Raw genomic sequence first — 19,637 nt, 5'->3', positions numbered from 1 at the left:
CTTAGGCACATTTATTTAAAGTGGAACTTTATCTCCCTACATTAACCAGAAAACTAGTATTTTTCTAATGCACGTTTAAATTCTCCAAACCATTAGATTGAAGTGCCTTCACTTATTACCACCTAAAAGCAGCTTGCTCACCAGTAGGATGCGTCATATTTATTGAGAAGTTGAGGCTTACGGGGTAAGGTTTGGACACTGTATGGGCCCTTCAGAACCCTGCTCCAGTCCATGCTCCAGCCCCACGTGTGGCTTGTCACCACAGTACCCCATGGAGTTGCCTCATCAAATGTGCTTCCCTTCTCCTTGGACGCATGCTTTTTCATTACAGTTTGTTGTTCTTTTCCTCTTCTCTCTCCATTCTTTATCACCAGCTCATAAAATTCCTCCCTTCTTAAGTCTTCCCATATCCTCTGGGTTCGCCAGAACTTGGCTCTAAGATGTCTTACCTTGCTATTACTGTTTTAGTGTGTCCCTATCAGATTTGAGGTGCTTCAAGGCTGGGAACTTTACTTGTTAAATGAGTAAGCAATTGATGAAGGCCAAAGAGGAAAGACCTTGATTGTGACAGTGTTATGAATGACATTTCCAAATCGCAGAATGTTTTGAGACAAACATGACCGATTCTGTTTTTAACAAAACTAAGTGCGGTTTGTTGTATGAGATCAAATGAAAGAGTAAGATCCTGGAAGCAGGGAGAGGAGATATAAAATAAGCACTGATTAAAATGCGAGGTGCCCAAAAGAGGACCCACTAAACCTGAAAGTATACATACGTGCTTTATGAGCCAGCAGTTTCACTCCCAGGTATGTTCCCAACAGAAATCTGTTACATATGTTCACCAAAAGGTAAGTTTCACAATGCCCTTAGCAAGCATCATTAAAAATATCCCCAAACTGGAAGCAACCGAGATATCCATGAATAGTGGAATGAATTTTAAAACTATGGTATATTCATTCAATAGAATACTATATACAGTGAGAATGAAGAACTATTACTGCATGTAAAAATGTGTTCACAGTTCACAAACCTAATTTTTAGTGAAAGAACCCTGGCTTAATAAAATATATGAGTCCCTTTTACCTAAAGTTCAAAAAGAGACATATCTGTGGAATTAGAAGTCAGGATAGCTGTCAACCTTGGCTGGATGATGACTAGAAGGGGACGTAAGAGGGACCTCTGTGGTGCTAGTGACGTGTTCGGTTTGTGAAATTCATTGAGAAATACTCTTTTAATCTGTGCATTTTCTGTACATATGAAATGCTTCAATGAAGTTTATATTTTAAAACATACGAAGAAAATAAAAGCAGTTAACAAAAAGGATTTTTAATTTTTTTAATAATTGTGTTTGTTTTCGGCTGTGCTGGGTTTTCGCTGATGCACGGGCTTTTCTCTAGAGGCCAAGAGTGGGGACTGCCCTTCATTGCAGTGTGCGGGCTTATTGCAGTAGTTTCTCTTGTTGCAGAGCGCAGGCTCCACCATGCAGGGTTCGGTAGCTGTGGCTTGTGGGCTCAGTAGTTGTGGCGCACAGGCTTAGTTGCTCTGAGGCATGTGCGGTCTTCCCAGACCAGGGATCGAACTCGGGTCTCCTGCATTGGCAGGCTAATTCTTTGTCACTGAGCCACCAAGGAAGCCCCCAAAAAGAATTTTTTTAATTAAAACATCTTGTTCCAGAAAGAAATAAACAGCAAACTATGAAAACTAAGAAGAGAAACTAATGGTGAATCTAAGATCCTGAGCTGCTTCTCTCTGTTTTCATCTGGCTTCATTGTCTTGGAATTTATTACCTGCCATGATTTTGCTGTGAAAGTAATAACTACTAAGAAAATGGCATTTTGTTTTACAACATATGAACCATATGGAGTCATTATTCTATTTCATCTTTAGAACATCTCTATCAGTTCAATTCAGTTCAGTTCAGTCACTCAGTCGTGTCCGACTCTTTGCGACCCCATGAATCGCAGCACGCCAGGCCTCCCTGTCCATCACCAACTCCTGGAGTTCACTCAGACTCACGTCCATCGAGTCGGTGATGCCATCCAGCCATCTCATCCTCTGTCGTCCCCTTCTCCTCCTGCTCCCAATCCCTCCCAGCATCAGAGTCTTTTCCAATGAGTCAACTCTTCGCATGAGGTGGCCAAAGTACTGGATATGGAGTTTCAGTTTTAGCATCATTCCTTCCAAAGAAATCCCAGGGCTGATCTCCTTCAGAATGGACTGGTTGGATCTCCTTGCAGACCAAGGGACTCTCAAGAGTCTTTTCCAACACCACAGTTCAAAAGCATCAATTCTTCGGCACTCAGCTTTCTTCACAGTCCAACTGTCACGGTTCATTAAAATCCCCATTCTCCAGATGAGGAAGCTGAGGCCCAGAGAGATTTCTTAATGTGCCCCAAGTCACAGGACTAGTAAAGTGCCTGAATTGAAACTATTTCTGTAAGTCCTGTCTATGACTCAGGGCCATCTGGGAATGGCAGTTGTACTTGAACTTTGAGTCTCCAGGAACAAAGGAAGCTGGCACTAAGGGAGGGAGAATGGTGCGCCATCTACATGATAAATCCACAATGGAGCTTTGTAACTCTTTGTGTCAAGTCAACCAACAAGTAAAGGAAAACTTTTTTGACACGTGAGTTAAATTAATTGTTCTTTTCTGCTTAAATAATTAAGGACTTATGTACAAATTAAATGACCTCAACTTAATAGAAAGAGAACGCCATTGACCTGATTGAGTTGTAATTGAAAATGGTTTTGGCTGCTTCCAGCTAGCTTTCAGCAAGCAAAGTTGTCCATGGGTGGACATCTAGCATTTTTCAGCTGGACAGGACCACAGGGGCTTTCTGGTTCGACATTCCATCCAGTGTAGGAATGCTTTTGCAGCATTAGTGACAATCATGCTCTGATAACGTGCACTGAGGGCATACAAGGGACCAGGTGCTCATTACAGCTGCCAGAGTTGCTGTTGTTAATATTCCTGTTTTACCGACGAGCAAGTCGACTTCCAGAGGTTAAGCAGTTTTCTCTGGATCACAGAGGTGATTATAGCCAAACAGATCCAGACACAGGTCTTTCTGACTCCAAACTTGCAGGGTTTTGTTGCTGTGCTTCCTGTTTCTGTCTTGGCCTTGAATTCTTACAGTGGTGGTGCATCATCATCCATGAGACACTTTAGGCTAAGAATGGAGAGCCCTACTAGGAAGCCCTTATATTTAGCTAGAGTCTTCCTTCTCTATGCAGGAATGGAAAACTGAAAATGATATAATAGGATAAGAGAATAAATTAGCCTATTTGTAAAAACTTTCATCTATATAGGGCCTAGTTTTGCTCTCAAGAGTAATACTGCCTAAGATTCCTTGTTTTGGGTGGAAGTCACCTCTCCAGAATTTTTTTTTTTTTAAGTTAATCAGTTAAGAAATTTTCACCACACTGTGCAGCTTGTGGAATCTTAGTTCCCTGACCAGTGATCAAACCTGAGCCCTAGGCAGTGAAAGTGCAGAGTCCTAACCACTGGACCACCAGAGAATTTGCTCTCCAGAAATTTTAAGTGAGGGGTTACATTAGTCTGTAGTTTTCAGAATGATGCAAGGGCTTCAATTATCTCTTTTTTTAAATTAAAAAAAAATTTATTGAAGGATAATTATAATATCATGTTGGTTTCTGCCATACATCAACATGGCTCAGCCATAGGTTCAATTATCTCTTGGTGTACATTAAACTACTCTGATTTCCTAGTAGGTCAAGCAACCACCAATGAATACCTGTCATCTCTCGTGATTCGGGCATTGCCCAGCAGGGAGATTCTTCATGTGGTTATATACATCAAAAGGGACCTGTTGGTGATGATCAGTTTGTGGCTTGTCTGGTCCAAGAATCCAAAATGGCTTCTCTCACATGTCTGGCACCTTGGCAGGGATAATCTCAAACCTCTTCATAAGGTCTCTCCTACAGGGTAGTTGGACTTCTTCATGTCAGCCAGGCACTCCAAGGATGAGTGTGCCCAGAGAGGACATTAGAGCTGCCAGTTTCTGCAGACCTGGGCCTGGAAGCTGGCACAGGGTCACTTTCAGGTCAAAGCAGGCACAGAGCCCACCCAAGTTCAAATGGAGGAAAACACACTCCACCATTCAGTGGGAGGAGTGTGACAAAGGCTCTGCGGTAATTTTTAATCTTCTGTACTAAGGATCAGCCTAACTAAATCCCCATTTTCCTGGGTTGGAGGTGGTACTTCCTGTTTGGGTTCTGAAGTCCTCCTGCTGAATTTATTCCTTTCTCTTTTGGGGGGTATCTGAACTTTAGGAATATCTTTTTCTAATAATTATTTTAGTTATAGAGCACAGTCTTTGTCAGTTCTAATTATTTGCTGAAGTTAAAGATGATGAACTCATTGGTATCAGAGCCCTATAAGGATAGATTCTCCTTCTGACTGACAGACAGACGACATGCTGATATGATACATTTGCAGGTAAAGCACAGAACTGAAGGATGCTGGAGAGTGGGTAGAAAAAGAATATAGAAACCCTAAATCAAAAGGTTTTTATAAATAGTTTAATTTATTGCCTTACCCTATTACATCATTTTCAGCTTTTCGTTCCTGCAGAGCATTTGTGATGTTTTGATTCTTTAAAACAGCGTTTTAAAAGTTCTGTAATTTTGGTCAGTGATGCTTGTTTTCCAGTATAAATTGAGGCAAAATTCAATGGTTATTCTGCTACTTATATTAGTAGAAGGAGTTAATTAAAATTATTTTTAATCTTTTGATCCCTGTCACACTACTCTGCTGTGCAATAATACACAAAAGAATTTTCAGAAAGCAACTGTTGGCGCCTAGCATAGCTCCCTGCCTTAAAAATGTGCCATTTTGTGAAGTTGTATTAGCAATTTGTATACTGAATTGACCACAAGGTGCTGTTTTAGAAAACAGTAAGTGCTTTGCTGCTAAGTCACTTCAGTCGTGTCCGACTCTGTGCAACCCCAGAGACGGCAGCCCACCAGGCTCCCCCATCCCTGGGATTCTCCAGGTAAGAACACTGGAGTGGGTTGCCATTTCCTTCTCCAGTGCGTGAAAGTGAAGTCACTCAGTCATGTCTGACTCTTAGCGACCCCATGGACTGCAGCCTACTAGGCTCCTCCATCTATGGGATTTTCCAGGCAAGAGTACTGGAGTAGGGTGCCATTGCCTTGGCAGAAGTAAAATCAAGATGTTTTGGATAAGAGATGTGAGTACATTGTTGCCAGGTACCTAGTTCTTTGTGCTTGAGATCCTGAGGGAAGTCTCATATAGCAGTTCAAAAATTGAAAAAAATTTTCATGGGTAAATGTTTGTTTATTTGTTTATTTGTCATTAGTGCAAATAGAAATGAACTGGAGCACACTCATTTTATGTACCTTCCTTTTTACTTCTACTGAAATATTTCAGACCTACTGAAAAGTACAAGGAATGGTACTTTTCCAAATAACCCTGTGTCCACGGGCCAACATAAGGAATAAAACATGAGAGAACTGAAGCTCCTTGCAAACTGCACCCAATCCCAATCCCCTTCCTCCCTTTACAGGAGGGGTCTCACCCAAAATGTAGGGATTATCACTCTCTGGCATGGCTTCTTGCCTTTACTATAATATATACGGTATAAACCCATATATAACCTGTTGGCTTACTTAATGGTTAGGGAAAAAAATCAAAAGAAGAATAATCTTTTGTGACACCTGAAAATCATATGAAGCTCAAATTTCAGTTCCATAAATAAAGTTTTATTGGCATACAGTGTAAAAACACACTGTCCCTGGTTGCTTTGTGTGACTTGGCAGCTCTGAGTAGCTGGAATAGAAACTGTATGGCCTGCAATGCCTAAAATATTTACTATTTGATCCTTGCAAAAAAATATTTGCCGACCCCTTGTCCAGCATGCGCGCACACACACATAAACACAGAGTACGTAATTTGGCTAGAGAAAGATTGATGTGGAGGTGTGTGTGCCTTGGCTGGGAGCAGGCTGAAGTGGACAAAAAGCTTTTAAAAAAAAAAAAAATTTATTTGGCTGCACTGGGTTTTAGTTGCAGCTTGTGGAATCCAGGTCCCTGACTAGGGCACCCTCTTAGCCCCTAGATCACCAGGGAATTCCCTCTCTGGTTTCTTGACAAGAGCAGTGATTGACCATTCCCCTCCCATCCCCCTTCCCCTGGATGATTACATTTTATTCTTCTGCTCTAAGCTGCTTTTCCTCTTATGCTTGCTTTTCCCACCCCCATGCCTACAAAACCAACAAATTCTGTTTGTCCTGTGATAGAACAGCTCCAAGGATAGTCACCTCCTCCCTCCAGAAAGTTCTCAGCTTAGCATTGTGCTAACTGTCTCTTCATTTAGCACACTGAGTTCCCTTGGACTTGCCTTGTCTTCTTTCTCCTAGAGTTCTGGCTTATTGTACCCTAGGAGATTATGTCCACACCAGCTGCAGAGACAGGCAGAGGTCAGCAAAGAGTAATTGAACAAATGCCCTTTTAAACATAAATTTATAAAAAGTTGATGAGGAATTTCAGTTCCTTTTGCAAAAATAATGATACCTCTTCCTTGTTTTTTAACAATGGATCTTTTCCTTTCCTAAGCCAGAATTAAATAGATATTTGTTCCAACTTGATGATTTCCTCTTCTAATAATAGATGAATAATGGATGGTGCTGTGCACTCCAGGGGTTCCCCATGGCGAGCTTCATGGACTTTGAAGCCAGGTAGCCTGTCTATTACTGGGGAGACTCTGGAGTTCCCTTAGGATAGAAGAGGGGAATAGCAATCTGGGGTGTCTGCCATAAAAGTTAAAATACAGAGAGCAATGATACAGTCTTCAGTCTGAAGGAGCTTTTAAGTAAGTGAAATAAAAACTGAACAATAGAAAATGATAAATACTACAGGGTAAATACAAAGTAGAATGTGATAAAAACTGTAAGAGAGGTACAGAAAAGTTACTGGATTGGAAGGGATGGAGAGATGATTTCCTTCTGGGGACAATTGGAAGGACTTCCTGAAGGAGGTGGCAGGGGAAAACAACAAGGGTTTGGATCAATGGAATTTAGAGCAAGAATTTTCTTGGCCATGGGGACAGCATGAAGAAAAGCACCGAGGCAGAGATATTAGGTGGCAAATAGATCAGTCTGACCTTCTATGAAGGGAAATAGAGAGATGAGCAGGGGAATGAAGGAGACTGTCTGGTGAGGCGAGGCCTTGAATGCCAGGCAGAGGAGTTTGGTAGCCATGACCGTTTATCTACTCCTGTTTGAAATAGGAGTGCCTGTAGAATGATCAGTCTAAGCTCTGGCTTCTGCTGTACCACGCGGCCTTGACTCTTCCTGTCCGGGCCCATTGTCACTCCATGCAGATTTGCTGTCTCAGTCGGAAGATGTTAAAGACACTGGAACGTGCTGTTTCACAGAATGCCTCCAAAAGAGCCAATCTGAGCAGATTGCGTAAGGGCCCCCATCGCTCCATTATCATTTCAAATCAGGAGAAATATCCCTGACTGTAGCGGAATTTGCTGTCCTTTGTGTTCCTCACTTTTCCACAGTTCTGGTCAGAAAAGAGGCCAGAGTGGAAATTTTCATGTTTAAAGTGGGTGGAAGAGAGGAGGAGAGAAAAATAAGAGATTTTTCTAAACTATTTCCTTGGGTCAGTAGGGACATACGTTTATGAGGGTTTCAGATACCTCTGAAGTGGTCTTCCAGGGGTTTCTTTCTTTTAGTATAGTAGTCAGGTATAATTCAAGGTTTCCATCCTTGAAGGTGGTTTATTGAATAAAAAAATTAAGTAGTGTTTTTATAATAATGTGTATCCTAAATAGTTTCCATTGATACTAAATGGGATGGGGAGGTTAGTAAACTGAATTAAGCTTCAAAATGTCATTTCAGTGAGGAGAGGAAGGGGCAACGATTCTCTGGTGTGTACAGCTTGAGACCTGGGTCAGACTCACTCAGGGTCCAAAGCCTGAGAATCTGCATTTTGATAAATACCTGAAATGAAAGAGTTTTAAAAATGTTTTTATTATGGCAAAATATAACAATATAAAATTTATTATTTTAACTATCCACTCTGGAAATTTTTCATCTCCCCAAACTGAAACTTATTAAACAATAATTTCCCATTTTCCCTTCCCCAACCTCTAGCAACCACAATTTCACTTTACTATGAATTTGACTAGTCAGATGATTCAAAAGTAGAATCACATGGTATTTGTCTTTTTGTGACTGGCATATTTCACCTAGTGTAGTTTCCTCAAGGTTCATTTGTAACATGTCAGAATTTCATTCCTTTTTAAGACTGAATAATATGTGTGCTGCTGCTACTGCTGCTAAGTCCCATCAGTCGTGTCCGACTCTTAGCGACCCCATGTGTAGTCCCGCATTTTGTTTATCCACTCATCTTGATGAATCTTTTTATCACTCTTTCAGCTGTTGTGAATAATGCTGCTGTGAATACTGATGTGCAAGTACCTCTCTGAGTCCCTGCTTTTAATTCCTTTGAGACTATAGCTAGGAGTAGAATTGCTGGCTCATGTAATAATTCTGTTTGATTTTCTGAGGAATCACCATGCTATTTTTAACAGTGATAATGTAATGTAACCATCATTTCTATCTACTTCCAAAACACATTTTCATCACCTCCAGAGGAGACAGTATATCCATTTAAGAAATCACTGTTCACCTCACTTTCCCCTACCCTCTGTGTGTGTGTTAGTCGCTCAGTCAGGGGGTCTTCACTAACAAGGGATTGAACCGGGGTCTCCGGCACTGCAGGCAGATGCTTTACCATCTGAGCTACTAGGGAAGCCCCTACTCCTTCAGTTCAGTTTGGTTCAGTCGCTCAGTCATATCCGATTCTTTGTGACCCCATGAATTGCAGCACGCCAGGCCTCCCTGTCCATCACCAACTCCCGGAGTTCACTCAGACTCACGTCCATCGAGTCAGTGATGCCATCCAGCCATCTCATCCTCGGTTGTCCCCTTCTCCTCCTGCCCCCAATCCCTCCCAGCATCAGAGTCTTTTCCAATGAGTAAACTCTTCGCATGAGGTGGCCAAAGTACTGGAGTTTTAGCTTCAGCATCAGTCCTTCCAGTGAACACCCCTGACTGATCTCCTTCTCCTTAGTGACCACTTATCTGCCTTCTGTCTCTATGGATTTATTTACTTTGGATATTTCATATTAATGGAATCTACAACATGTGGCCTTTTGTATCTGGCTTTTTTCGCTTAACATCATGTATTTGAGGTCCATCTATGTTCTAACATATATCAAGACTTCCTTCCTTTTCAGGTTTGGATAGTATTTTCTCGTGTGGCTAGACCACAGTTTGTTTGTGTATCTGTCGATGGACAACTGAGTCGTTTCCACCCTTGGGTGTTGCTTTTTAAGATAGCCACAGCCAAGTGGTGTGCATCAAATGAGAGGCGCTGTGTCCTCGGCTTGGGCACAGCGGCCCTTGCTCCAGGAGGAGGGACCTCTACCAGGATCGAATAGTCACCTGCATAAGAGGTGGCAGATGGGCAGTCCACTGGAAAGTGAAGCTCCCAAGGCGTGTTGTGTTTGTTCTTCCATGCACTGTTGTTCTGCCCAATCTTTAAACATTGCATCAGTTGCATACATTTAAACTTGGAGAGAATTTTTTCTGTCTTTATCCCTTCCTCCCCACTCAGTGCACCTGGGTTTCTGTCTTTTGAGAAAACGATACAAAGCACAGGTTCATCAGTACCTGGCCTAGCAGCTACCACCTAGTACCACCTAGCAACTACCAGCTAGAGTTGGGTGTGGGCTTCCACCTTCTGCCCACTACCCTTTCCAAGTAGTCACAGCCCTCACCCCTCCTTAGTAAGGCCAAAGATTAGACCATCTGAGTGGCTGTTTTTTCTAATTAATGGAATTAGAGGAAAGTGAAAGATGGGCTCATGTCTCTATCAAAAGTAAAAAAAAGAAATGAAACTAGCTGCTTCCCTCGAGGCCTTGCATGCCCCCACAGGCACTGAGGATTCTGTCCTCTGTTTTAGTGTTCATCACTTTCCTAAATACTAGAAATAAGGGGGGGGGGGGAGTTTTATTGAGATATGATTCATACTTTGTACAGTTCAGCTATTTAAAGTGTACAATTCAGTGGATATTAATATACTCACTGATTGTAGCCATCACCACAGTCAGTTTAGAACATTTACATCACCTTGAAGAGAAACCTTTAGTTATCACCTCTATCCCCCTTACTCTGCCTCAGACCTAAGCAATCTCCCATCAAATATCAGAATTTTTTTTTTTTTCGGTGTGAGGTGGGGGCGGGGCTGCACCTCCAAGCTTATGGGATCACAAACCCATGCCCTCAACAATGAACGTGTGGAGTCCTAACCGCTGGACCGCTAGGGAGTTCGTAAATATCAGAATTCTTAATGGCACTGCAGAAGGGGTTGAAAGGGAAGCAATGCTAGGGACTTTCCTGTGGTCCATGGGGTTGCAAAGAGTCGGTCACTGCTGAGCAACTAACACTTTCACTTTCAAGCAGTTCATCACTGTAGTACTTTGGCCTCACTCAGAAGGGGTGAGGATGGAGATGATGGAAGCTAAAATAAATCTCCTGATCAAAGTGTAGCTACCACCACACCTGGGAAGCTTGTAGGTTCTCATCCCAGCCAGTGAATTTCTATGTGAATTTCAGAAACAAAACCATTTGTTTTATAGATTTGTTCCTTCCTTTGTGCGCTGTGGGGTGCTTTCTTTGTATGCTTTGTCCTGTCCAACTTCTGTGACCCCACGGACGGTAACCCCCCAGGCTCCTCTGTCCATGGGATTCTCCAGGCAAGACTACTGGAGTGGGTTGCCATTCTCTTCTGCAGTGGATCTTCTTGACCCAGGGATTGAACCCAGGTCTCCCCTATTGCAGGCAGATTCTTTACCATCTGAGCCACCAGGGCAGCCCCAATGTAACACTACTCAGCCATGAAAAAGAATGAAATTTTGCCATTTGTAATAGCAGGGATGGACGTGGATGGTTTTATGATAAATGAAGTCAGAGAGAGAAAGACAAATACTTATATGTTATTACTTATATGTGGAATCTAAAAAATACAACAGGTAGTGAATATAACAAAAAAAGACTTATTGATGTAGAGAACAAACTAAAGGTTACCTGAGGGGAGAGAGAAAAGGGTAGGAGAAATACAGGGATAGGGATTAAGAGGTACGAACTGAGGTATAAAATAAGCTACCAGGATATATTGGAATATTGTACAATACAGGGAATATAGCCAATTGTTTTATAATAACTATGAGTGGAGTATAACCTTTCAACATTGTGAATCACTATATTGAATGCCTATAACTGATAATATTGTACATTAACTATACTTCAATTAAGAAAACAAAAAGACATGCTTGGTCATCTGGTGAGGAAAAGTTCAGCCGGAAGTAGACATATATAAAGACCTTCCATGTGTTATCATTACTCTCACTGAGTGTTCAACTGTGGCGTTTTGAATCCTGAAAGAGAAACCACCACAGAAATAATTACCTTATGGGAGAACCATTGAATTTTAAATGAGGAAGCCTCAGGGATCCTGGAATGTTCCCCCTCAAAACCTGCCAGACTCACCTTGCAGGCTGTCTTATGTTCCTGTTGGCTTCAGGTTGCCTTGTTTAGCAAGTGAAGATTATTGGTTGTTTATCTGAAATTCAAATATCACTGGATGTTCCGTTTTATCTGGCTGCCTTCTTTGTCTACAGCCCGATATATCTCATGGCTCCACGTCTCCTCTGTATCACTGGTCCTTTGAGTTGCAGGGTCTGGGAGGGCTCTGCATACTTCTCAAAGAAGTGCAAATTCAGTGGGGCAGGCACTAGGCTGGGGTCCCCTTATCCAGTTGACATGGCCAGACCCCTTGAACTGGCCAGGCAAAAGAGTGATTTAAAAAAAATAGATGCCAGTCATGGTGCTGTCTGGCAGCAGCCCAAATTTTGGGCCTGGCTTCATCACTTTGACCAGAGGCAAGTCACTATAATTCCTTGGAACTGCATTTTCATCTTTTTACTTCCTTGAAATGAAACCAGTAGAAATGCCAGTAACCAGCATTTGTTTAGGGCACTACCATTTACTTGTCTCATGTAATTAGCAACCCTAATTAGTGTGGCATTCATTCCCCATCCCGCCCTGGGCAGCTCATTTAATTCTTACAATTAATTATCTTTGAAGAGTGTCATTATACCCCTTATGTAGACAAACCTCTGAAGGGTTAAGGAAAGAAAGCCACTCAGCTCTCTCCAAGATTTTATTTAGTGAAATCAAATGAAATTAAACCCCAAAACATGCCCGAAAGGGGAAAGAATTCGTAAAAGTGGAAGGATAAAGCAGGCCACTTACTGTTTTCATTCTTAGTGTCCATGTTCTCCCTGCCCCCAGCATCTGGGGCCTGGCACACAGTTTTAATATGTTTACTGAATGGGTAAATGTTTGGAGGGCCTCTCAGGTAGCTCAGTGGTAAAGAATCCTTATGTGATGCAGGAGGCACAGGTTGGATCCCTGGGTCAGGAAGACTCTCTGCAGAAGGAAATGGCAACCCACACCAATATTCTTGCCTGGGAAATCCCATGGACAGAGGAGCCTGGCGGGCTGCAGTCGATGGGGTTCCAGAAGAGTCAGACATGATTTAGCGACTAAACTCACTCAAATGTTTGGAACCACAGGGAAGTTTGAGGAGTCGGGGCCTCTGGTCTCTTCCTTAGTGTGACTCCCCACTTCACCCGCCAGCTCCTCATTCAGCCCTCCTTAAGGTCCCTGCATCTGGTCCCAACGCGTTAGTACTTCCAATCGTCAAGGATTCCCCAGTCTAAGGCTCGGAGTCTATTTGAACTGTTCTTCCATTTGTCTCTTTCCCTCTGCTTGTCTCCCTAGATAGCTAAATCCTCTTTATCCTCCATCCCCTTGCAAGTCCTGCCTCCTCCACCAGGACCTTTCCAACTATCCCAGCACACTAGAATTCTCCATTCTTGACTCTTCGAGCAGTTAGTGTGTATCACGCATTTTAGCTCACAGCAGAGCAGGAAGTTCCCTTTGGTAATATTTGGACCAAACCCCTCATTTTATGGATGAGGACACCGAAGACCTAGGAAGTCATGTGATATGCCCAAGGCCACACTGCTATCTAAAATTTGTTTCATTGCTTGTGCGCAGCTGTTCTGAATCTCTCCCCAACCCCCATTCACCCCATCGTGGTGCCATCTTGCATTTACCTGCTGTGTGTATATATGCACTGTCTATGGCAAGGAAAACCCAGAAAACACCCTTAAAAAGGAACCCAGGTCTTCCAGATTGGCAATGGAAAAGGTCACCCTTGGGGAGGGGTGCCTGGTCCTTCTCTCTAAGACTTACTTCGCACGACCACTTTCTCCTTGGACATCTGTCACCAGTTACCACTACCACCCCCTTCCCTACCCAGCTGTTCTCAGGAGCCCTTCTCCCCACATCTTGAGTCCAAGCTGGATATAGGATACTTGAGGGAGTGGAATAGCACAGAAAGTTACGTACAACTAGATACTCTAACAACAAAAGGCTTTTCCTCGTTTAGTTGGACCTTTACTTTTAGTCTCCTTCCTTGACATTTACGTGAAACGGAGGTTGCCATTAACACCCTCTAGAAGTGTGACTCCACATCCAAGAGAAAACCCCAAACCTTAGGAGTTTCTGTTCCTGGTGGTCAAAGGCTAATCTTCCAGGTTCTCTTTCTGATGTGAGGTGCCTCTTCTTTTCAATGTGTCTAACATTAGGGAACACAGTCTTTAGGGAAGCCTCCCAGCACCACCACTGCTCAATAAGAGTTTTTTTTTTTTTAACTGTAGACTTCAACAGGGTGAACCAATCAGATCACAACGCAATTAATCTTCACATTCGACATGTTCTGCAGAGAAGTGGGAGATGGGGAGCTGGCCTTTATGGCGTCTCCCTAACACGTTAATTCTCTGATGAGTACCCTCTGTTCTCTTATGGATTCCTGTCCTAAGTCTTTTTAGCCATAGGTGCTGAGCATTTAATGAATCTTGGTTGAACTGAGTGGATGTGACCCATCGAGTGTACTTTAGGGAGGAAGCTTAGGGTTGGGGAAAGAGGGAGGATGGTATGGGAAGAGAAGAATACCACTCTGCTCACCACCTTCCAGACTGCCAAAGAATGCCCACTCCACTTTTGTTCCTGAATATATTCATTCATTCATTCAACAAATATTTCTAGAGTGCCTGCCACCTGCCAAGAATTATAGTTGGTGCTGGGCATCAAAATGAATAAAAAATAGCCTCTGTGCCTGCCCTAAAGAGCTATGTTCTCTGTATGGTGCTTGATGGATGACCTGTTGTGACCACCGTTGTAGCCGAAGGAGCCTGGTTAATAAACCATGCTCCCTCATGTGCTGAGACATCCTCATCTTCTGGAGATGCCTGGGTTTACTTTGATTTGTTGTGAAGCATGAATGCTAAGATGAGTTTTGCCCTGAGAAGCCCCAGCAATGTGGTTACTCCAGTTAACCAGCACGGCCAGTGTGAGGCGAGAAAATAATAGGTGGTTATGTAATGGATGTGCTTTTCTTTACACGAGACCTTTAAAGGTCAGTTTATTAGAGCCTAATGAAACAGTTAGGGATATATATGGGGTGATTTAGTTGCTTCCTTTCTTCTACAATAAATGTCACAGTTTTGGATGACTATAAACTAGTTCTGGTGCTCTGAAATGAAAAAGATACTAAGAATGAGGCTCAAAGGAAATTGATCTATTTTCCCCTTTTCATTTTTTATTTGGCACATGTGTTCCATTTCATACCAATTTTTTCCCCTGTGCATAGTAAAGTTTTAAAATAAACAGCAGCAACTCTGTTTTCCTAGTTTAACTAACATGGAAACGTCTAATCCTCTTAGTTTTTTTGATTTTGCAAACAAGGATTTGTTGGGATAAAATCTTTAAGCAGTCCAGTCACATGAACTAGGTATTCATTTAATGGCCCCAAGTACAACCTGTTGGAAAAGCAAAGTAATGAATTAACAATATTCCTCACAGTCATTTTGTCTGCCTTATTTTTCAGTCACAGGGTATGCAATGTTAATGGAAGTAGTGAACGTAAAGGTAATTCACCCTGTAAATTGAGAATAGTTGCTTCACATTGTTAGCCAGCATTACTTTCAGCTTTTTGAGCATGTGGGGGAAAAAACCATAATCTACAGCTACAGCCATGCTTTCTAGTATAATGACCACCAGCTACTTGTGGCCACTGAAATGTGTGTGGCTAGTGTGACTGAGCTGAATTTAAAAATTTTAATTAAATGTAAAAATGGAAGCAGTTAAACACAACTTTATTGGGAAGCTTATGTTAGGAGCAACCTGGATATGTGAGTCTACATTTTCAACTGTAAATTTTATGCAGTACTGATTATTTCCAATGAGAATGTAGCATCCAAATTGCAATGTGCTATCAGTGTAAAATGCACACTAGATTTTGAAGATTTCAGAAAAAAAGTAAAATATTTCATTTAATAGTTACTAATTTTTATATTGATTACGTGTTGAAATGATGTTTTGGATATATTGGGTTAAAGAAAATATATTAAAATGAACGTCACCTGGTTTTGTACTTTTAAAAAGTGACCACAATAAAACTTAAAATCACATAAATGTCTCGCATGAATTAATATAGAGCAGCACTCCTCTGCTGGATTGGAATGAAAGGTTCCATGTCATGGTCCACAGGGTTCTCACCAGTTTACTTGATGAGAATATCACAATGAGCTCAGTTAAAACACGAACAGGGAATTCTGTGTCGTAGCAAATCATAACATATATTTAATAATTCTGTTTTTTATTGTTTAAGCTTGTCAAACCCAGGTGATCTTGGGATATCTTTGATTCCAAAACTGCATCACATGTTTAATCCCATTTATTTTAGGAGAATCTCAATCTAAACTTTGGAACTTTAAATAACTTTTAATTGGTTAAAAGAGCCAATCAACAGTATGGTTTAATGAATCTAATTATAGACAACTTTATAAAGCACTTAAATAATATTTTATCCTGTAATCACCAAAGAAATTGTGATTAGGACTTCCCCAGTGGTCCAGTGGTTAAGACTCTGCAGGGCGCACAGGTGCCATCCCTGGTCGGGAAAGTTTCACAGGCCTCGCAGTGTGGCCAAAAAGAAAAGAAAAAAATACCACACACACACAAAATGAAATTGTGGTTAAAAACTCAAATTTTGGAGTCAGGCAGACCTGGGCTTGAATTTACTGATCTGCCATTTTCCAGTTGTGTGACCTCAGACTAGTATTTTAAACTTGTTAAGCCTTGATTTCCTCATCCATAAAATGGGACAATAATAGTCCCTACCTGATAACATTCTTATAAAGATTAAAACATGTAACCCATATAAAGTGCCTGGCATATGAGAAGCACTCAGTTTGTTCATAATTATTGAATTATGAGGTTATTATTGTTGTTGTTATTATTAAGGGCTTTATAAAGTATCCAACATTGTCTTTGGGGACCCAATCTGCCATGTTGCTATAGTTATCTGCAAGGCTTGGTCAGAGCTTCATTCGTTTGCAAGTTGTGTTTAATGTTACAATTACTTGTTCTCTTTGAGTCTTATTCTTGACTTTTCTTTCTTCTCCTTTTCTCCCTCCTTGTTCTTTGCCCCATTCTGCAATTAGCCTTTGATCCTGAAGTTTCTCTTCTTTTACTCTGTACTTGGCACACTCCATAACTCTCCTAATGTTTCATTTAGGAGTATGTATCGAGCACTTCCTATGTGCCAGGCTCTCAGATAGGTGCTCAGAATACGAAGGTGAATATTATAACAAGGCTCCTGCCTTCGAGGTGCTCACTAACCAGTTAGTCCAGGGGGAGAGTTATGTCTGATTATGTCCCTCAATACCGATTAGTTAGCAAAGCATACCAAGTCCTCTGCAGTGGGTTCCCGGTCCCCTGTGTGTCTGATGTCTCCTCCCAACGCCACTTTCTGTACTATGACCCAGTTATTCCTTACAAACTATTGACATTTCCTGAACACATTGTTATGGCTGCAGGCTGTATCATGTGTCTACACCAGACCCCCTAAGTGTTTCTTCTCCAGTTTTAAGTCCTACTCTCAATACCTGTTCATTTATCAAAACAATTCAACTGTCATTTCCTCTGAGAAGTTGGTCTAATCACCACCCTGGTAGAATCCATTTTCTCATTACTGCCCCTGCCCACACTGAACTCTCCTCCAACTTAGGGACATGTAATTGTCTTTTTAAGCTCTCCCACCATCACCACCACCACCACCACCACCTCCATCCACGTCCACCACCATCACCACCACCACCACAACCACCAACCCTCTTCAACCAATCACATACTTTGAATGCTCTCTAGGTTATCTTTCAAAGCGTTTTCTATCAGTGGGTTATGAGCTTTCTTCTTCTGAAGTGCTAATTCAACCCCACTCCCCACCCCACCCCTTCTCATCCTTTCAGAAACAGATTGTACCAGGAAGAAGTCTTCCGCTAGGAAAGCAAACAAACCATCTCTGTGGGATGCTTTCAAATTCTGTCTTCCCAAATGGTGCCCTGCAAAGCTCAGCACTCTTCAGTGACATCTCCTTGTATTTAGAGTAAAACTCAAACTCCTCACCAGGGCTTCTTCATCACAGGACCTCTGGCCACTTCCCCAACCTCAGCTTTTTCATCTCTGCCTCCATCACCAGATTTCTGTTCCTGAATTAAAAGCAACACGAGCAAACAGACTTCTTCCTGGCAGCCATTTGCACAGGACACTTGTACTTGTCTATGCCTAGATTGTCCTTTCCTCAGATCTCCACTCGTGCCCCTCCACTTCTTCCAGTTCTCAGCACGAGTGTCTCAGAGCCTTCTCTGATCCCCGTGAGTCTCCATCCCATTGCCCAGCTTTTACTGCTGGGCAGAGCTTACTGTTGCCTGAATTTTTTCAATTTGTATACCTGGTCCTCCTTGCTAACGGGTAAGCTCAAGGTTCCCCCCATTTCTGGCACCTAGCACAGTGCTGACATCATAGCAGGCAGTCATTAGACTTTGGTTCTAGGAGCTTGAAATCTTGGTGAAGCATCCTCAAATTAAGGTGTGGCCCCTGCCCCCCAGCCACTTCTGCTAAGTTGTTTTGACACTATCTTTTGGAGTGGGTTGGGAGCAGCTACATCAGTCAGATTCCCGGCCCCGCACCCCCCCCGCCCCCCCGCCAACAGAAACAGATATACACTTACCAGGGTAATTGAGGAGAGATTCATAAAGGGATTATCAGGGTTTAGGGAAGCCAGCAAGGATTGTGAAGTACTGCCAAGAACCCAGAGAAAACAGAGACCCTCCCAGGAGCCTTTGGTAAAGGGCCGCAGCCACCCTTCTGTCACCCAGAAGGGAAGTAACCTCGAGAATAAATGCCCTGACCTTTCTCTACTGCCAGCCTCTCAGTGTAACCCTCCATAATAGCATTTCAACAGTGCCCCAGTGCTTGACACACAAGGATGATATATGGTTATTTTTTGTGTTGTCAGGTTGCTTGTTTTAGTGTATCACTTATAGCCACAGTCAGAAAGCTCCCAACTTTGCTTGGGAGTATGTATAACTTTGCTTCCTAAGTTAGAAAATATTCTCTGTAGGGAAGTGAACACTTGATGAATCTTCCAGGGCACTTTCTGTATCTGGGCTGACTCCAGTCTGAGGTTGGTAATATTATTAGAGGGTTAGTGATGCAGCATTGTCCTGTCAAGTAATATATTTTAGGAGAAGAAAAAAGTAAATAAATTTGATGGTAAAATAAAAGTTGTTCTAACATAATCTATTTTTTTACTGTTTGTTGAAAGCTCTTGAGGTAGACCATGAGTCCCCAGTGTAACAAAAATAATAGCTGACTCTTTTGTGCCGCTACTGTATACCAGGCCCTGGAATCCTTGACATGACATTTAACAAGCTCATGGAGTTGTTATTATTGTCACAGTTTTAAATATGAGATGGTCTTAAAGTTATCAGCAAGAAAGGGTGATTCAGGATTCAAAATCATATCTGTCTGAAAGTGAGGGCCAGGTTCTTGCCACATGCATAGACGCCCTTAAACAGGACTACTGGCGTCCATGTTGGAAACCTGCATTGGGTAAGGGTGGGACTGTGAGCTGGTCAACTAGGAGGACAGGACGTGTGTGACTCACTGTGGCTCTGCCACGTCATGGGAGGTCAGCACTGCAGAGAAGAATGAGGGTCGGCCGGGACCAGGGGACAGGTTGACTGACGCCATTGGTGAATGCCTGTGAACCAGCCCCCAGCGGCTTGACTCACTGGCAGATGCTGTCAACCATAATCTCAAGCCTGTTCTCCCTTTAACGTGTAGATCAATTGTCACTGTGCTCTGGTCACACAGCCTCTGCCACATGTGGGAGTTTCCTCGTTGCTTGTCCACAAGGCCCTCCTGTAATGTTCTGAGGAATTCTTGGAGCCCTGAAACCAGGAAGAGGATCTAGAGTTTTAGGTTTCAAATGAGGAACCCAAACTCATTTGTTGTGCAGTTTGATTATCTTTCACAACTGAGAGAAGGCACTATAAAGTTGGAGGAGGAGAATGAGGAAGAGGAAAGGAATTAAGCAGACAG

The 19,637-nt window shown here is 42.3% G+C and overlaps 1 protein-coding gene across 24 annotated transcripts in view; it reads left to right on the top strand.

Annotated features, from left to right (window-relative positions):
* RBM47 (RNA binding motif protein 47) overlaps window positions 1-19,637 on the top strand; it is a 169,707-nt gene that overhangs the window by 20,848 nt on the left and 129,222 nt on the right. For 3 of the 24 annotated variants that reach the window (XM_060416996.1, XM_042251331.2, XM_060416995.1), the window contains exon 1: window positions 1-19,637. This exon is cut by the window's left edge and continues 19,746 nt beyond it. The exons of the other annotated variants lie outside the window; for them this stretch is intronic. The gene's annotated coding sequence lies outside the window, so the exon portion shown is untranslated. 24 annotated transcript variants of the gene reach the window in all.

The sequence above is a fragment of the Ovis aries genome, chromosome 6 (assembly GCF_016772045.2).
Source record: "Ovis aries strain OAR_USU_Benz2616 breed Rambouillet chromosome 6, ARS-UI_Ramb_v3.0, whole genome shotgun sequence".
Taxonomy (NCBI): Eukaryota; Metazoa; Chordata; class Mammalia; order Artiodactyla; family Bovidae; genus Ovis; species Ovis aries.
The sequence above is the reverse complement of the archived record's forward strand: the minus strand, read 5'-3'. Positions and strand labels throughout refer to the sequence as shown.